At 46.0% G+C, this 18,658-nt stretch overlaps 1 non-coding gene across 1 annotated transcript; it reads left to right on the forward strand.

Moving 5' to 3' along the window:
* The first annotated feature begins 274 nt into the window (after positions 1-274).
* Positions 275-464, forward strand: LOC116984862. Its single transcript, XR_004415142.1, has one exon. It is a non-coding gene; the product is annotated as a U2 spliceosomal RNA (small nuclear RNA).
* The last annotated feature ends 18,194 nt before the right edge of the window (positions 465-18,658 follow it).

Genomic DNA, 18,658 nt, shown 5'->3' on the forward strand with positions numbered 1-18,658 from the left:
TCACCAGGTATACCCATTCATGGGATTTTGTAACTACTACCATGGATCCAAGGATACTTTAGGTAGACATTCGACCTTGAAGATGCACACTATTCAGTACCTTCTCATATAAGTTTCGGATATACCGCAATTACCTGGATGGAGTAACCATGATGAGCGTTGCGGCATTAAGTCAAAGTTATCCAGAATCAACTAGCCCTGACACTTAGAAACATTCCGTCATGGCATATCTATATATTAACGACAAACTATCCTTGGATACAGCTTTAGCTGCATCGCTTCTCGGCCTTTGGCTAAGATCAAGTGTAGTATCTGTTCTTATCAGTTTAATAATCTGATACGTCCCTTATCTAGGGACCATATATTAAATTGAATTTTGGAACAGGGAGATGGAATAGGGGCTTGCTCCGTCCACTCCACGCATCGACCCGTATTGCAGTGCCTCTGGGAACGGTGCACAAAATATATATCCAGATATTTACGTTGACCATCCACAACGTTGTTATCTGGTATTCATTAAGACTATCAGTCATGGTGCATTAACCACCAATCAACTACGTGGCAAAGTAATTGGGATATAGCAGCATTACCAGCTACTGAACTTTGTACCTTTCCTATGAGCTGAGATACTAGTGTTCAAAACTATCTCCATACCTGTAATATGGGGGGCAAATGGATTAATCTGTAGTGTTATCATGGAATTTATCGGCAGGAAGGATTATGGTTGTACACTTCCACCTGTTTTGAGTAACATCTTATGTGTCCTGATGTGTTACTGAGCTTGTAATACTTAATGCCAATATGAATTGACTTAAACATGTTATATATTAACTTACTTAATTCTAGTGAAGCATTTGCTCAGTAATCCACCAATTTACATGTTCGTTTATAAGATAACAACATCAGTGGTGGCATATACCAACCACTTGGGCGGAGAACATCGATATTAGGTGACAATTTATTAACAATTGGAAACCGTATGTCGTCAAACATATTTGACCATCAGTAACTCACCTATCAGGTGAGCTAAATACTGTAAACATACATTTAAACCAAAAATATTTGCTGAAATCACTAAGCAATATGGACACCAGATATTGATTCCTTATATCCAATTAATCACCACGTACTAACTTACGTCACATGAAACCAATCTCAAGGCAGCGGCAATGGAGACATTCCCGCGTATTGAGGGGTGGGGGGAACCTAATCTCTATGTTTTCCTTTCCTTCTACCTCTTCAATAGGTACTACGGCTTCATCAGTCGGGTACTACGCAAATTACAGTGGACCAAGTCCACAAGCATGGTTCCCAGTGATCCTCGACATGGTCATTAAAAGAATTGCAGAATTGGGAAGACCATTGCTTGTGCTTGGATCAGCAGCACTATCAACCTGATGACAGTATTCCGTCGCATATCCTAGGGAACATACCTGAGGAGCATCAAGAAATGGTACACTGTTTTCCAAAACAGGAATTACACATTCAACTATAACAAAAAACTGTACTGGAGCTCCTGGCAGGGTCTTCACCACAATGAAGGACATGTTCTGTTAGCCTACTCAACTTGGGTACCGCTCACTGGTGATCAGATACAGGAGAGGTATATCAATCCATTCCCCAGAATAGGTACACCCAAATTGGGATGTCAGTGAAATCCTGACATACCTTAGGGGATGATCACCAGCCAGGTCACTCACCCTGGAACAGCCTACCCTGAAGATGGACATGCTGGTGGCCTTACATCAACACAAAGAGCCAGCTCTCCCGTCTACTGCGATGGGACAACATGGTTATAACACCAGATAGTGTCACATGTCCATTCAAGGGTTGCCAAACAGAACAGACCAGGAACATCAGGTCCAGTCATGAAATTCCGGGCATACCCACCTGAACCACGTTTTATGTATCATGACCCACTTAGAGATCGACACAATAAGGAATACCGAGGGAGAGGAAAAAAGCCTTATGGGTCAGCCACAGGAAACCTCATGGTCGGGTGATGAGCTAAACTATCTCTAGTGGCTCAAGCAGGTACTGGAGTTGCTGGAGTAATACTAACGTGTATAAAATCTTATTCCACCAGGACAGCTTCCACGTCAGTAACTAAGAGGATGGACGAGCCTATGGACCACATCCTGGCTACTGCAGGGTGGTCTAGGGAGTATACGTTCCAAACTTTTATAACAAACCACTGACAGAACCTGTATCGTTTGCAGAAAAAAGAATCTGCAAAAAAAATATATATAATTTAAGCCCGGGGGAGCAATTGGTCTTGTTGTTGTTAATAACACCATTATTGTTTTTACAAACAGATTCATGGTTGATTACGATAACATACTTCCTCCCTCGAATGACTTCGGCAGCGAGTGAAGTATGAACTGTTACACGGTTTGAAATCACAGAGCTTTGAAGTCTTCACGTAGTCACTCACGTGACTCCGAAGTAAAATAGTAAGATTAAACGAGAACTTACCAGTTTGAAGTTTGATCTGTATTTTATGAGGAGTTACGATGAGGATTACGTGCCCTCCGCTCCCACCCTCATTATATGGATCAAACTAATAAATTGATGTCTCCTTATCTTTACTATGTTTACTTCAAATAACTGTGTTTATCTGTGATTCCACATCGCTGCTTGGAAGTATGCCGCGCCTGCGCACTGAGCGGGTTCTTCACGTAATCCCTCATCGTAACTCCTCATAAAATACAGATCAAACTTCAAACTGGTAGTTCTCGTTAATCTTACTATTCTTGATTAGTACGGGTGTCAGGGGTTATGGGGCATAGGCAGGAGAATGGGGTTAGGAGGAAGAGATAGATCAGTCATGATTGAATGGCGGAGTAGATTGATGGGCCGAATGACCTAATTCTTCTCCTTTCACTTATGACCTCATGAATCTACTCTGCCATTCAATCATGGCTGATCTGTCTTTCCCTTTCAACACCATTCTCTTGCCTTCTCCCCGTAACCTTTGACACCCTTACTAATCAAGATATATATTTATCAGTGTGCTGTTGTCTTTATGTTACACTGCAGTAAATATGAATTGCATTGTTCCCATGCCTGCACACTGACAATTTCAAAAAACGCTCATGAATCTTGGCTCTCTGGAGAAGTGGCTAATTCTGAGAAATACAAAAATTAAAAGGCAGAGCAGACAGCAGATTTCCTTCCCGAAGAGAACATTAGTGGAGCCAGATGTTTAGTTTTATGACAACCCAGAGTTTTCACGGCCATCATAACTGTAGAACTTCCTCGTTAGCCCAGATTTATTTAATTAACTGAATTTAAAGTCACCAGCTGTCGTGGTGGGACTTGAACAATTCCAGATTATGAGTCTGGGGTTCTCAACTCTTTGTCCATTAACTAAACCACTGTGCTACTTGTTCCAACACTTGCTGCAATTCCATTAATTCCACAAAAATACAAAATCCACCCCTTGGTATTGCTATCGGTTTATTATAGTCACATGTACCGAGATTCAGTGTCTTTCAATGCTATCATTAGTTCATGTTAATAAGTGATAGCCCCATCAAGGACCATAACACAATAGTAGGTGTTTTAGTGTTCTTTAGTTTGTTTTATGTGCGGGGTGGGGGTTGGGGAAAACGTTTTTAAATCTCTTACCTCGACAGAGATGCGATTTATTTTCCGTATCGTATCTCCGTCCGCACTGCGGCCTGACAGCGAGGAGTTGGCGGCCTTTGCTGGAGACCGACTTCGGGAGCTCCAACCGCGGGGGCCCTGCACGACTTACTATCGCGGAGCTCGCGTTCCCTTTGCCATGGATCTACCTCGGAGCTCCAGCCACAGGAGCCTGTGGACTTTAACAATGTGGACCTCATGGTCTCTGGTTAGAGACCGACTTCGGTAGCTCCAGACCGCAGGATCTTCGGCCGTTCCCGACGTGGGAACTTCGACCGCCGGCTCTGGGAACACCCCCGACTGCAGATGGTTCGACTGCCCTGACCGCGGGAGAATAAAGAGGCGGAAGATTGGACTTTTTTGCCTTCCATCACAGTGAGGAATGTGGGGAACCCACTGTGGTGGATGTTTATGTTAACTTTTATGTAGTTGTGTGTCTTGTTGCTGTTTTAGTATGGCTGTATGGTAATTTGAATATCTTAATTGGAGCGTGACAATAAAAGATTCCCCATCTCATTCCCACACTGACCTTTCTGTCCTGGGCCTCCTCCATTGGCAGAGTGAAACAAAATGGAAATTGGAAGAACAGCATCTCATATTTAGCTTGTGCAGCTGACAGCACAGCGGCATGTATATTGATTTCCCTAACTTCAAGTAACCCCTGTGTTCCCTGTCTCTCCATCCCTCCCACATCAAGTCGCACCAACTTCTCGTTCTCACCTAGCAAACAGCTAACAATGGCCTGTTTCCTTTATCATGGTTTTTTTGGGCATATCTTACATTCATTTGTTCTATATCACTCTACATCACGTCTATATCTCTCATTTCCCTTTCCCCTGACTTTAGTCTGGAGGGGTCTCAACCCGAAATGTCATCCATTCCTTCTTGCCTGAACTGCTAGTTACTCCAGCATTTTGTGTCTATCTTAAGTCTACTCCACCATTCAATCACGGGTGATCTATCGTTCCCTCTTAAGCCCATTCTCCTGCCTTCTCCCCATAACCCCTGACTGGAATTTGGATTGAATAATGGCACCAAAAATGGTGGTGCCCGCATGTATAATTTCTGCAAGAATAATTTTACCGTGCAGTTGCAGTTATGACAAGTAAAGCGCTATTGAACCATTGAACCCTTCAGCCCACAATGCCTATGCCGAACGTGATGCTGGAATATACTAATCTCACCGAGATTGAAAAGGCCCAAGCAGAAGACACTGCGCTGAAGGAACTGAACGGGTCTGGAATCATCTGTGGAGGGAATGGGCAGATCATGTTTCGGGTTGGGATCCTTCTTTAGACTGATGGGGAAAGGGGAAGAATACTGGGAAAGAGGTAAGGACGGGGCAAAGTCTGGCAGGTTTATAGGATGGATAGGGATGAGGGGTGCGATTAGAAAATGGGTGAAGTAGGTGACAAATGCCAGATGTGAATCTTATCCAGAACAGAGGTGGTTGTGTGGTGACCTGATAGAATACAACATTAATGATAGATGGGGCAGTTTAGTTTAGTTTAGCTTAACTTAGTTTTGTTTAGAGATACAGCGGGGAAACAGGCCCTTCGGCCCACCGCGTCCGTGCCGACCTGCGATCCCCGCACACTAACACTAACCTACACAAAGTAGGGACAAACACAGGTTTGTGGGTTAATAGGCTTCTGTAAATTGTCCCTAGAGTCGAAAGTACTGAAAGAAACTGACACATCACCAAAATACTAAACTTTCAGGAAATCTGAAATAAAAACAGAAAGGGCCTGGAATGTCCAATGTGCCAATTGACATTTTTGCAGAGAGAAACAGAGTTAATGTTCCAAGTGTTTTGTGAGATTGCGGAAGAGATGTTTAATAACTGTTTGATGGGAAAGAAAGGGAAGTGCGTCTGGGATGAGCGAGCTAAAGGAAGAAGGCTTGAGAGGATGCAGGTGCAGGACATCTGGAGTGAATATAAAGGAGAGAACCCAGTGGGTCAGGTTACATCATGTGGAGGAAAATGAACAGACAAGGTTTCAGGTCGGGACCCTTCTTGTGGATTGAAAGAGTAAAGGGAAAATCGGCTGTATAAAGGGGGGGAGAGTGAAGAGGGCAAATGGTAGCAACGACAGGTATGGCACGGTGGCGCAGTGGTAGAGTTGCTGCCTTACAGCGCCAGGGACCCAGGTTCGATCCTGACTGCGGGTGCTGTCTGTATGGAGTTTGTGCGTTCTCCCCGTGACCGCGTGGGTTCTCTCCGAATGCTCCAGTTTCCTCCCACCCTCCATTCCAAAGACTTGAAAGTTTGTCGGTTAATTGGCTTCAGTAACAATTGTAAACTATCGCTAGTGTGCAGGATAGTGCTGGTGTGCAGGGAACGCTGGTCGGCACGGACCCGGTGGGCCGAAGGGCCTGTTTCCGCACTGTACCTCTAAACTAAACTAAACTAATAGGTGGATGAGGTGAGGTGAGGTTGCGTAGGAGATAGCAGGCGTGGGTTAGGTGGAAACAATGAAGAGTCTGGGAGGAGATAAGTTGAGGACAAAAGGCAGTAGGTTCTGGAATCTGAGAAGGAAGGACAGTGAAGATTAGTGAAGAAGGATTGACGAAGGTGGAACCAATCTTTGATTATGTTGGCTATTTACGGGTATTTTTTGTCTGTACCTCAAGACTCCAGATTGGTCCAAAATGCCCTCTTGTCATCCTTATTGGCGCTGCACAGGGTGTAGGTAGATTTCTTGTACTGCTCGGGTTTGTTCAGGAACACTGAAGACTTGGACTTCAAGCTGGGAGTGGACCTCATGGTTCATCCATAATGGCACATTAACACGGTAACACACAAATAAGTACACAATAATCATAAATAAGTTAATAATCTGTAATACTAGATAACCAGATCATAACAATGTGAAACTGAAGTAGGCAAAAAATGCTGGAGAAACTCAGGGGGCGAGGCAGCATCTATGGAGAGAAGGAATAAGTGACCAGATTGATGTCGGGGGTGGGGGGGGGGGAGAAAGGAAGTAGGAGGAGACAGTAGGACTATGGGAGAACTGAGAAGGGGGAGGGGAAGGAGGGAGAAAGCGAGGGCTGTCTAAAATTAGAGATGTCAATGTTTATACCGCTGGGGTGTAGTTAGACTGCCCAAACGAAATATGAGGTGCTGTTCCTCCAATTTGCGCTGGGCTTCACTCCTCTGGCCAGACATGGTCCTGTGGTCCACAACTGCCAAGTTGGCATACGTTGTGGAATTGACAGTTCCCTGGGAAGATGGTGTTGAAGAAGCTTATGAGAGGAAAAAGACCAAGTACTCTGAACTGGCAACTGAAGCATCCCAGAATGGCTGGCAGACCAAGATTTTCCCTGTCGAAGTGGGATGCAGGGGATTTGTTGCTACAGCTATGACCAGGCTATTAAAGAAAATAGGGTGAGGGGTCGCTCCCTCCAACAAGCAATCAAGTCATTATCAAATTCTGCAGAAAAAAGCAGCAATTTGATTTAGATCGAAACGAGAGACTGGGCTGCAAGATGAAGACAGGAGGGTATGGAATTGAGGGGGGTGTAACTGCGACGCCAGGTATCACCGTTGAGCCCTCTGGAGATGTTGTGGGCTTATCAATGAAACGTCAACAAAGGAGGGTGCCCACCTGATGACCCCAATGACGTACCTACCCTACCTTTCACCACTCCAATCCCACTGCAAATATCAAGAGTGCCGACTTATTCCAGGGATTGAAACATCAAGCAACATTAGCTCTACTGACAATGGATGAGGCCCAGGGCAGAAAGGCCAGATTGGGAATGGGAGGGGGAGTTGAAGTGCTGGGCCCCAGCGGTATGAACATTGACTTCTCTAATTCTCTTATAAAATCCATAGTAAATCACCGCTGTTGAGGTCAGGTTGAGACTAGTGTTGTGCAATGTTCAAGATCCTGAGAGTTGCTGGGAAGAAGCTGTTCTTGAACCGAGTGGTCACGGTTTTCAGGCTCCTGAACCCTCCGCCTGATATGCAGTAATGAGATGAAAGCATAGCTAGATGGGTGTGGGTCTTTGATGGCATTGGTTGCCTTGATGAGGCAGGGTCTTCCGTAGAGAGCCTTCGGTAACGGGGACGTCAGTGCCCCTGTTAGATGGGGTGACATCCACCACTCTCTCATTCATTTCTGGGCATTTGAGTTACCAAACCAGGCTATGATTCAACCAGTTAAAGCCCTGTCCCACAGTACGAGTTCATTCCAAGAGCTCTCCCGCGTTTGCCCTGATTCGAACTCTGAGATTTACGGTAATGGCCACTCGTCGGTACTCGGGGCTCTCATGGACATTTTTCAACATGTTGAAAAATCTTCACGAGTCTTCCCGTGCTTACCTGCCATTAGCCAGTCTTCCCAAGTACCTGCCGTTAGCGTAACGAGCCGCTAAGAGACGTCCCCGAGCTCCGACGTACCCGCTACGTTCATTCTCCGTGCTTACCACGAGTTTGATTTTTTTTAAACTCGGGAGAGCTCTTGGAATGAACTCGTACTGTGGGACAGGGCTATTAGTATGCCTTCTACGATATCCTCTAACAGAAACCTATTTTGCTGGCTTGATTAAAATATATAGTATAGAAACAGGTAGACAAAAAATGCTGGGGAAACTATGGAGAGAAGGGTCTCGACCAGAAACGTCGCCAATTCTTTCTCTCCATAGATGCTGCCTCACCTGCTGAGTTTCTCCAGCATTTCTTGTCTACCTTCGATTTTTCCCGCATCTGCAGTTCTTTCTTAAACATAGTATAGAAACAGGTTCTTCAGTCCATTGGATTCACGCTGACTATTGATCACCTGTTCACACTGATGCTATGATATCCCACTTTCCCATTCACTTCCGACACACTAGGGGCAATTAACCGCTTATCCGTAGGATGAAGGAGGAAACCGGAGAGCACCTGGTCACGGGGAGAACATGCAAACTCCACACAGACGGCATCCGAGGTCAGGATCGAACCGGGGATCTCAGGCATCCTGGGGCAGCCACCTCTGTACAAAATTGCCCTGAAGTGATCCCAACCTATCGTACATAAAATGCTCCTCAGCTTGTATCCGCACCCTTTCACAGTCAATTCACACTAACAAATGGTTAAGTTCTTAAAGACCTGACTTAGTAAACCGTTGAAATATTAAGGGCTGCAGTTTTGTTTACAAAATCATTTTGATGATTTAAAATTAGGTCATTCACAAGTGGAGGCCTTATTAAATGATGGCAATAAATTCACGTTTGGCTGTATTAATAAAATCTCACCAGTTTATCGGTCTTAAATATGTCAAAAATACACTTTTTTTATCAGAAATAAAAAATAGTAATGATTGCCATTCTGCTCTGCTGCCTGGGCACAGCAATGCATGGACAATTTTGTGTTTGATCTCCGCAAATGAATATCGATGGGAACTTAAAGCTCCAGTTCCACCAATGCAATCTCAACAGCAATTTGTGCGCAATTTTCCAGATTGCGGCAGAAAAATAGTGATTATCCGCCATCAAGTAGTGCCGACTACTTTTGTAACTGGGTTAACATTTTAATGCTATGAAAGCTGCCAGGTTACCAGTCAGCGTTATGCAACTGTACCATTTCCTTCCGATGATGTATTGTTTTTAGAGTATTGTGTTCAGTTTTGGACATCCTGCTGCAGGGAAGATGCCATGAAGCTGGAAAGAACGCAGAGGAGGATCGCGAGGGTGTTATAACAAACAGTATAATGATAAGGAACTGCAGACGCTGGTTAGTACCAAAGAAAGATGTAAGATGCTGGAGTCACTCAGCGGGTCAGGCAGCATCTGTGAGGAGCATGGATATTGCAGGTGTAACTCTACGCTGTGGACATTGACTCTTCTCACTGAAGTGTACAATCACACACTCTACAATCTCTTAGACTCCATTTACCACGTCTCCAGCCGCTCACTTAGTCTATCTGCCATCCCATTTTTGTGATCGCAATGTCTTCATTTCAACTTTCCCTTCCACCTATTTTTGTGTGGCCATCATTGTTAATTTGGCTCTTTGGCTGCCTGATAAGTTGTGTGTGGGGGGGAATTTTCAACCAACGATCTGTGATTTCCGACACTCTTGTCTTGCACACATCCCTCCACAGAGAAACCAGCACAGTGGGAGACCCTCTCGTCAGCCTTGTTATACGGAGTTACTTACGACGTTATTGCCAGGTCCCGAGGGCCTAGGCTATATGGAGAGGTTGAGCAGGCTAGGACACTATTCCTTGGAGCGCAGGAGGATGAGGGGTGATCTTATAGAGGTGTACAAAACCTTGAGAGGAATAGATCGGGTAAATGCTGTACCCATGTCCCTGTTTTTCACAGTCTCTTGCCCAGAGTAGGGGAACTGAAAACCAGGGACATGGGTTTAAGGATAAGAGGAAAACATTTAATACGAACCCGAGAGGTATTTAGAATTTTTAGAATTAGATCCTTTATTTGTCATTCAGACCATACGGTCTGAACGAAATGTCGTTACCTGCAGCCATACATACAATAATAAACAACAGAACAGACAGTAAACACAAATTAACATCCACCACAGTGAGTCCACCAAACACCTCCTCAATGTGATGGAGGCAAAAATCTTAGGTATCTTTATTGCACAAAGGGTGGTGGGTGTATGGAATGAGCTGCCAGAGGAGGTAGTTCAGGCAGGTACTATCGCAACATTTAAGAAACATTTGGACAGGTAGTCAAGAGAGAGTCAAGACTGTTTTGTTGTCATATGTCCCAGATAGAACAATGAAATTCTTACTTGCAGCAGCACAACACAATATGTAAACATAGTACACTGTAAACAATATTATAACGAGAGAAGAAAAGTTCAGTGTGTATATATACACATACTCACAAATACACATATAGATCATATATATATGTATATATATATATACACATGCACACATACATACAAAAAAATAAACAAACAATAATAGTGCAATAATATCAATAATAGTCTATGTAGTTCAGAGCTCATTTGAGGTTACAGGGTTTAATAGCATGATAGCTGTAGGGAAGAAGCTGTTCCTGAACCTGGGCGTACCAGTTTTCAGGCTCTTGTACCTTCTTCCCGATAGCAGGCATGAAATGAGTGTGTGGCCAGGGTGGTGTGGGTCTCTGATGATGTTGGCTGCCTTTTTGATCCCCTCGATGGTGGGGAGGTCAGAGCCAGTGATGGACTGGGCAGTGTTCACAACTTTTTGCAGTCCTCTTTGCTCCTGGGCATTCAAGTTGCCGAACCAGACCGTGATGCAACCCGTCAATATGCTCTCTGCTGTACACCTGTTGAAGTTCAAGACATGAATGAATAGGACAGCTTTAGAGGGATATGAGCCAAACAAAGGCAGGTGGGACTAGTATAGATGGGACATGTTGGTTGGTGTGAGCAAGTTGGGCCGAAGGGCCTGTTTCCACGCTGTCTGACTCTAGCAGTGGTCTATGGTGCTTTTGAAACCTTTGGGCTGTAAATCTAACGTCATGACCATGTGGCCACTTGCACACAGCAAGTTCCCACAAAGTAACATTCTCTCAGAGCTTCAACGTAGCAGCGGCCTTGACTTTGTGCTCTGTTTTCTGGAGTGGAGCTTGATGCTTTCGGGGTGACATCCATCTTACATAGAAACATAGAAAATAGGTGCAGGAGGAGGCCATTCGGAGCTAGCACCGTCATTCATTGTGATCATGGCTGATCGTCCCCAATCAATAACTCGTGCCTGCCTTCTCCCCATATCCCTTGATTCCACTAGCCCCTAGAGCTCTATCTAACTCTCTCTTAAATCCATCCGGTGATTTAATCTGGGGTACACAAAAAAGCTGGAGAAACTCAGCGGGTGCAGCAGCATCTATGGAGCGAAAGAAATAGGCAACGTTTCGGGCCGAAACCCTTCTTCAGACCTGCATCTGGCTTGTCCAGTCCTTTTATAATTTAATATGTTTCTATAAGACCCCCCCCCCCCCCCCCATTCTTCTAAACTTAGTCAGAGTGCCACTGAGGGTGGCACAGTGGTGCCTTGCAACGCCGGAGACCCGGGTTTGATCCTGACTCCAGCTGCTGTCTGTATGGAGTTTGCATGTTCTCCCCGTGACCGGCGTGCGTTTTCTCCGGTTTCCTCCAACACACCAAAAAAAGTACAGGTTTGTAGGATTAATTGCCTTGGTGTAATTTGAAATTGTCTCTAGTGTGTGTAGGATGATGTTGGTGTGCGGGGATCGCTGGTCGGCGCGGACCAAAGGGCCACGCTGTATCTCTACACTAAACTAAACTAATCAGTGAAGGAACAACGACATATTTCCAAGTCATGGTGGTGTGTGGATTGGAGGAGAACTTCCAGTTATATAAATAAAAGCACCCACAATCTCAACGCTCAGCTCAGATACACAACACACACTGCTAACCACGAGTGATAGTATATTTTTATATATTTGAAATTTGGTTTACAACCCGTTAACTGCCTCCACACGCCAGTGCCAAGGCACCGGCACTAATTTTACTTCGGAGTCACGTGAGTGACTACGTGAAGAACCCGCTCAGTGCGCAGGCGCGGCATTACGCCAGCAGTGCAACAGCGGCTTGCAACGGGAGCTAGGCTGTCCCGTTACAGGATGAACCGGACCGTCAGGTGAGTACCCTGAGGTCGGGTTTTCTTTTACAGGTGAGCCTTTTTCTGCTTGTGTTTTTTACAGGCAGAGAAAAAGGCTCTGGAACAAAACTGTCCCCCGTTTTCCCGTTGGGGAGGGGGGCAGCAACAGGCGGTAGGAGCGTTACCCGGTGCTCCGTAATTCCCCGACACCGTGCCGAGGCCAGCCCGCTAGTACCTGAAGCAGCGGGCTGGACGCATAGCCACTCGAGAGGCATCCGGCAGGTGTTCCCGATGTCGGACGGGACGTCTCTCCACCCGCACGGGGGGAGAGAGAGCCGCCTGAGCCGCTGGAGCGGCTCACGGAGCAAGTGCCTGCGAGACACGCTGCTTGAGGGGCGCTCTCGCTACACAAGGCACAAAAGCTCCAGAAGAACCTGTCCCCCGCTCGACTCCAGCGGAGGAGCGTTCCATTGCAAGGGGGGCAGCAACAGGCGGTAGGAACAATTACCGGTCGCCCCGCTATCCCCATCACCGCGCCGAGCCCAGTCCCGCTAGTGCCTGAACTGCGGGCTGGATGTCTAGCCATCCGAACAGGCATCCGGCCGGTGGCGTCCGATTCGTCGGACGGGGACATGACTCCACCTAAATGGAGGAGAGACAGCCGCCTGAGCTGCATCCAACAGCAATTGGAGCAGCTCCAGCGAGATGCGCAGAAAGAGCGCTCTCGCGGAGGGAGGTCAGGCACCCCCTCCACAGTGCCTCATGCACTGCCCTCTGCTCCCTCATTACTGGAGGCTAGCATTGGTGACCAGGGCTGGGCTGGTCTGGAACAGGGGCAGGCGGACGAATTCGGGAGTATGCCAGGGGTGCAGGAACATGAAGAGCTGTTGGGTGTGATGGACCGCTTGTAGCAACCCCACGGGCTGGAGCACCGCTGGAACCAAGAATGGCGGCCAGCATCAACCATTACTGGAAAAGGTGCTCGCTGAGGTGCTGAAACAACACAGCACCAGAAAACGGTGAGTCCCTCAAAGTAAAAAGTGTCAACAGCCAAATCTGGGGGCATGTGGGTCACACATCCAGACCCAAGAACTCAAGCTACAGCGGATCCTAAGGCTCCTGACGTCAGCCATCACAGCCTTTGCTCGTTCCGTGGAGACCACGGAGATGGATACCTGCCAGCAGGATGTGCTGGCATTAATGTGTACCACACAATTTGAGATCAACAATCTCCGGAGGGAAACATAAGACCTGCCCTCAATCCCAAATTTGCTGGCTTGTGTAAAGCCCCAGCTGCGGAGACGGACGCGCTGCCATTTGGGAAAGATTTCAATAAAAACTGAAGGAGATGCAGGAAGCATCAAAAACCTTCGGTCTAATGAGGGCAGGCCCCGGGACGAGCAAACCAAGACCTCCGATACCCAAGCGGCAGCACCCCACGGCATCCACCAGTCGACGTCCACAATATGGGACTGGTGAACGCTTGGGGTCCGCACATTATCCCCAAAGATCTTTCAGATCAGGGCCCGCAGCGGACCCTCTGGAAAATGCGCCTCCCCCCAACATCGCCAGCACGTCGGAACAAAATCTTCAGGAAAATGAAGAAACAGAATCGCCAATAACCATGGAGGTAGGTGGGTCTGGTCCCTACCAGCATATAGAGAATAAGGGTGCTTTATTAACAGGGGGGAGATTACACTTGTTTAAAGAAGCATGGGGTATGGTCACGAGTGACAAGTATATACTCAACAACATTACAGGATATAAAATACAATTCATGTCAGAAAAAAACGCCGCCAGTTCAACAATGGCCCCAAAGGGTATTTCTCCCTCCGTCAAAGAGAAACGTGAGGGACAAGCTGAACTGGTGAGACTTATCACAAAGGGGGTCATCGAAAAGACCAAACATGAACCTTTGGAAATTGTATCGAATATATTCACTAAAACCAAAAAAGATGGTGTCTGTCGCATCATCATTGACTTAACATCACTAAACAAATTTGTTAAGTATATACATTTCAAAATGGAGACATATGTTACTGCCAAACAACTGAATTCCAAAGGACACTTCATGGCAAGCATTTATCTTAAAGATGCTTACTATCTAGTACCCATATACAAGGATCATCGCAGATACCTACAATTTATCTGGATGGTACAAAGCATTGCCCTATGGGCGAACTTCAGCCCAAGATTATTCACCAAAATATTGAACCCAGCCATGGCAATACTAAGAAAACAAAAACATATTGTCATGGCATATCTGGAGGATATTCTCATAGTAGGGAAAACGATGGAATTGGCTGTGGCAGCAGTATCAGCTACAAAACAGCTCCTCGAAACTATGGGGTTCGTCCTACATCCAGATAAATCTAAGTTGAAGCCATCCACTATCATGGACTACCTGGGCTTCACAATTAACTCAGTCCATATGACTGTTACCTTGCCAAAGGCAAAAATGGTTGAATTAGCATAATCATGCAACAAATTAATGGTCAACGAGCGACCAACTATTCGACAAGTAGCAAGAGTAATTGGGGAAATGGTAGCAGCATTTCCGGCTACACAATTCGGACCTTTGCACTATCAAAAATGTTTACAGAGAGCAAAGGTACGGGCAATAAAACGACATACAGGTCACTATGATCGTGTCATGAACTTACCCACTGAAGCAATATCAGAGCTACAGTGGTGGGCAGAAAACGTTTGGCATAGTTTCAGCCCTATCTTTATCACTAACCCTACTTTAGTTATTCAAACAGATGCCAGTGCTCAAGGCTGGGGAGCGACTAACTCCATATCCAGCACAAGTGGTAGATGGACTAAACTAGAGTCATCATTACTACTTACACTGGGCATTAACTATCTAGAGATGTTGGGCGCCTTTTATGGTTTAAAAGCATATGTATCTAATATGCAGCACTTGCATGTTCGGTTACAAATTGATAAATACTACGGTGATGGCTTATATTAACCATATGGGTGGCATAAAATCATTATCATGCGACAAATTGGTCAACATGATTTGGCAATGGTATGTCGAAAGACATATTTGGCTATCAGCTACTTACCTACCAGGTAAGCTAAACACCCATGCCATGAGAAAATTAAACGCCAGGGTTGCAAGTTTGAACAGACCTTACCTGGAACTGGGATTGTCCAAACAAACCATCACCACCATGTCGGCATCCCTTCGAACATCCACCAAGAGGCAGTACTTAACCAGCATCAAAAAAGGGAGAAGTACTGCCAGGAAACATGGACAACATACGCAACAGCTACAGCCACCACCATACTGGAGTTCCTGGCCATCTACACCACGATGTAGGGATCAACTACAGTGCCATCAACACAGCGCAGAGTGCTCTTTCTGCTTATCTCAAACCAGCGGCAGGACAACAGGCGATGGGATCCCATCCACTGGTGGTAAAACTGATGAAGGGCATTTACAATATCAAGCCCTAAGCCCAGGTATACCCATATTTGGGATATCAGTGTGGTCCTGACATATCTCAGGGAATGGCCACCAGCCAGATCCCCCGGCCTCGAGCAAGCTACACTAAAATCGCTTAGGTTGATGGCACTTGTATCCGCTCAGAGGGTCCAGTCACTACACCTATTGCGACTGGACAACATGATCATAGCTCCAGACCAGATCTGTCGTTATCCAGCGACTGGTCAAACAGAGCAGACCAGGAACACCTAATCCAGTCGTGGCTTACCCACCAGAACCACGGTTATGTGCCATGACCTACCTACTATCCTACATAGACACAACCAGAATATTCGAGGGAGATGAAAAGCCTTGTGGGTCAGTCACAAAAACCTTATGGTGGGGTACGAGCCAAACCATTGCGAGATGGCTCAAGCAGGTGCCAGAAACTGCTGGGATAAACACTAACATGTACAAATTTTATTCCACCAGGGCAGCATCCATGTCGACGGCTAAAGAATGGACATGCCTATAGACCACATCCTGGCTACAGCAGGATGGTGGGAAGGGAAAAGACCGTTCAGAAATTTTATAATAAGCCGTTGGCAAAACCTGGTTTATTTGCAGTAAAGATTTACGAACTGCAAATATTTAATTTAAGCCCAGGGGAGCAACTTAATTCTTTGTTGTTATTGTTTAAAAAATACCATTGTGTTTTTCTACAAATAGACTCATTGGTTCATTACGATAACACTTCCTCCCTCAAGAACTTCGGCAGTGAGTGAAATGAAACTGTTACACGGTTTGAAATCACAGAGCTTTGAAATCTTCACGTAGTCACTCACGTGACTCCGAAGTAAAATAGTAAGATTAAACGAGAACTTACCAGTTTGAAGTTTGATCTGTATTTTATGAGGAGTTACGATGAGGGATTACGTGCCCTCCGCTCCCACCCTCATTATATGGATCAAACTAATAAATTGATGTCTCCTTATCTTTACTATGTTTACTTCAAAATAACTGTGTCTATCTGTGATTCCACACCGCTGCTTGGAAGTATGCCGTGCCTGCGCACTGAGCGGGTTCTTCACGTAATCCCTCATCGTAACTCCTCATAAAATACAGATCAAACTTCAAACTGGTAAATTCTCGTTTAATCTTACTATTTTATGCAGTGCGAATCTGGAATTGCAGTCAAATCGGTGAGCTGGATGAAGATTTACTGCAGGTACAAGTTCCAGCATAATTGGGGACCGTTATTGAACACTCAGTGTGTGTTTATTTGGCCGATCAACACAGAGCAATCTTCAAAATAAATAATTGATGATCTAGCGTTAATTTACTGTCTATCTTGAGGCAAATTCATGAACTGAGTGTCGTGTCCCCACATTAAACAATTGCAATGTCGATAAAGATCCCCGCACTGACTCCCCTCTCTCCACAGATGCCGTTTAATAGATTTCACTGTCCTTGGTTATCAGCAGAAAAACTTGCCTGAGGGATTAACTCATGTTGAAATACACAAGAACAGGTTTGCTTTTAAAAAAAAAAACAACACTGAGTTAACCCCCTCTCTCTCTCTCTCTCTCTCTCTCTCTCTCGCTACCTTGTCATGCGTGGCACGGTGGCAGAGCAGTAGAGTTGCTGCCTTACAGCGCCAGAGACCCAGGTTCAATCCTGTCCTCAGGCTATATGGACTTTGTTCGTTCTCCCAGTAACCGCGTGGGTTTCCCCCGGGTGCTCCAGTTTCCTCCCACACTCCAAAGACGTACAGGTTTGTAGGTTAATTGGCTTCGGTAAAAATTGTAAATTGTCCCCAGTGTGTGTAGGATAGTGTTAGGCGTACGGGACGATCGCTGGTCAGCGCGGACTCGGTGGGCCGGAGAGCTTGTTTCCGCGCTGTATTTCTAAAGTCTAAAGTGTAAAGTAAATCTGCAGAGGCATGCAGTGTTTGACAATCCTGGTCTAATATAAATAAATATATTCCTCCTTCTAAAAGCAAATCAAACCTGTCTTTACACCCTCACCTTTGATTGAATGATTTCTAGAAACATCATGGAAACAGGCCCTTCAGCCCACCGAGTTCCTGCTGACCATCGATCACTGCTTGCCCTTGTTCGATGCTAAGAGGGAGTTAGATGTGGCCCTTGTGGCTAAAGGGATCAGGGGGTATGGAGAGAAGGCAGTTGGATGATCAGCCATGATCATATTGAATGGCGGTGCCGGCTCGAAGGGCCGAATGGCCTACTCCTGCACCTATTTTCTATGTTTCTATCTCATGTTTGCATCCACACACTAGGGGCAATTTATAGAGGACAATCTTCAAGCACAGACCTTTGGCATATGGGTGGAAACTCACAGGAAGAACAGATAACACTCGAGGTCAGGATCGAACCCGGGTCTCTGGCGCTGCTTCTTCGTCTTGCGTTTGATAAAGGAGAAGTCCGCAGCAGGGTGATGCCATCCGGTTCAACATCCGTAGGTGCCCGCCCTAAAAAGGGCGCTTGCCGAGCTGCGTCACCGCTGCTGCTGCTGTCTCTGTTTGTTGTCGTTTGCCTGCCTGAGGTCAGTTGACGGGGCTCACCGTGGGGAGGTCGACAACATGAGCCCCGTCTCTGGCGCTGTGAGGCAGTTGTGCCGCTGTGCTGCCCCTATTCAAGCCTGGTTCCATTCTTGTTTGCAAAGCCGAACAGTATCTTCAATATTTTCACAGGAGGTTGTTTGGCCCATCATGACCATACTGGCTTTCAGCATAGCAATCCTATCACTCCCTCCACCCCTCCATTTTTCTGTTAGCTTTGAAACGTACTCTCTGTTACATGTGCCCTTCAACTCTTCTATAACTCCAGCGCATTCACCCACTCACAGTTTGCAGTGACCCATTAAGTTGCCAGCCCATACGCCTTTGCGATGTCGGGAGGATTCGGGGGCACTCAGCAGCAAGCGAGATCTGTAAACTTCACACCAACAAGCCAGAATTCAGGATCGAACTTGGGTCCCTGAA

Source organism: Amblyraja radiata, chromosome 20 (genome assembly GCF_010909765.2).
Source record: "Amblyraja radiata isolate CabotCenter1 chromosome 20, sAmbRad1.1.pri, whole genome shotgun sequence".
Lineage (NCBI taxonomy): Eukaryota > Metazoa > Chordata > Chondrichthyes > Rajiformes > Rajidae > Amblyraja > Amblyraja radiata.